This window comes from Molossus molossus, unplaced genomic scaffold (assembly GCF_014108415.1).
Source record: "Molossus molossus isolate mMolMol1 unplaced genomic scaffold, mMolMol1.p scaffold_m16_p_5, whole genome shotgun sequence".
NCBI lineage: Eukaryota > Metazoa > Chordata > Mammalia > Chiroptera > Molossidae > Molossus > Molossus molossus.
Window position 1 is genome coordinate 112,778,277 of NW_023425388.1, and position 2,168 is coordinate 112,780,444.

The window sequence follows — 2,168 nt, forward strand, 5'->3', positions numbered from 1 at the left end:
GAGCAAGTGATGCATTCAACAACATAGATGTGTCTGAAAAACTTTGTTAAGTGAAGAAACAACATACAAAACATGACATCTGGGGAAACGACAGGGACAAAGATCAGCTGGGTGGGTACTAGGGGGCGGGGGACACAAGCAAACTTTTTGGGGTGACAAAATAGTCTATTTCTTGATTATGGTAGTTAAATAACAATAAATTTTCTATAATCATCAAACATGAAAAGAATGAATTTTATTAAGTTCATATATGTGACGGTTATACAGGGTACATCAAATATATATATTTATATAAATGTAATTAAAATATGAGATAATATATATTTTCTAAGGAGACAGATAATATATATTTTCTAAGGAGACAGTGCATTCCACAGAATTGGGTCTTTCTCTCTCTCTCTGTCTTTCTCCCAGTTCCATAGAATGCACCGAGTGTCTCTTAGAAAGTATAAGAGAATAAATACATTTTTCTAAAGTGCCTCCCTTTACCTCTGAGAATTGTACATGTGTATTGTAGAGTCTGTTGGGAAGCTTCTATGCAAATTGTATGTGTATGAGAACAGTTTTATCTCAGTAAACATAACATTAAAAACATTCTTTGGCTTCCTTCTGTACTTATTTATTTATTTTTTATTCTCAACAGAGGCTATGTTTTATTAATTTTGTTTTTCAGAGAGAGAGGGAGGGAGAGAGAGAAAGCGAGAACTATCCATGTGAGAGAGGAACATTGGTTGGTTGCCTCCATATGCTCCCCAATCAGGGATCAAACCTGCAACCGAGTTATGTGCCCTGACAGTGAATCGAACCCACAACATTTTGGTGTGTGGGACGATGCTCCTACCAACTGAGCCACCCAGCTAGGATTCTCCTTCTCTACTAAGAATAGAAGTCCACACCTCCTGCCTGCCTGGCTGATGTAGTTCAGGGGTTGAGTGTTGACCCCTGCCTGTAACAAAAGGTTGTGGTTCGATTCCCAGTCAGGGCACATGCCCATGTTGTGGGCCTGAACCCCAGTGGGGAGCTTGCAAGAGACGGCCAATCAATATTCTCTCTCATTGATGTTTCTCTCTCTCTCTTCCTCTTTGTCTAGAATTAATAAAGAAAAAAGAACCAAAAACCCCCACACCCTGGATTCTGGCCGGGGGGGCACTTTGAACTTGCTTCTGCCTGTTCTGCACCTCACTTTCTCGTTGCCTCACATTGTTCTGGACTATTTAAGGAGTTTTATTAGACATTTTTATTTTATTTTATTTTTTTGGTACATGCCCCTAGTGGTAACCGAACCCGGGACTCTCTGGTCCGCAGGCCAACGCTCCAACCACTGAACCAAACCGGCCAGGGCTGTTAGACATTTTTAAAAACAACAAATCATTAGGCTTTACAATAATATTTAATTTTTATTAATGAAGATTTACAGTGTAAAATTATGTGTTCATAATTGGTTGGCATCATAGGCATCTCTCTTAGTTCATGGAAAGGGCAGAGAGGAGGCAGTAATTTTAAGTACTGGAGAGTATGTCCAACCAGGTCAGTGGCCAAATGTTTCTGTCAGTTTAAACATCATATAAAAAAGGATGGATTTAAACTGATAGGAACAGATACTACACTTGATCTTAGCCAAAGGCTGAGAAGTAGTGCTGGGTGAAAAAGGTGAGGAGATTAAGCAAAACAAACCAAACCTATAGATGCAAACAGTATAGTGATGGCCAGAGGGGCTGGGGGTGGGCGGGTAGAAGAGGGTGAAGGGGGATAAACGGTGTTGGAAGGAGACTTGACTTGGGGTGGTGAACACACAAAACAATACACAGATGATGTGTTATAGAATCGTACACCTGAAACCTATATAATTTTATTAACCAATGTCACCCCAATAAATGCAATAAAAAACACATGAAAATTGATTTTGAAAATTAAAAAGAAAAGAATTCATACTATAATAATTAATTAAAAATTAGTTAAATATTTTTATACCTATTATGTCATAGGGTGTTCAACGGGACCTTTTTTTACTTTATAGAAATATGAAAATTAAATTTTATTAAATAATAACCACTCCTACTTTGTTTACAGATATAAATTTAACAAATAAACACGTAGTCACATATAAGTGAGCTGTGCACCTTCTTGTATGTTGAATGTAGGCCACACAGAACATGTGGAGGGGGTTA

At 38.0% G+C, this 2,168-nt stretch overlaps 1 pseudogene; it reads right to left on the reverse strand.

Annotated features, from left to right (window-relative positions):
- Positions 1-1,508: 1,508 nt before the first annotated feature.
- On the reverse strand, positions 1,509-1,636 carry LOC118618046 (annotated as a pseudogene).
- Between the last annotated feature and the right edge of the window lie 532 nt (positions 1,637-2,168).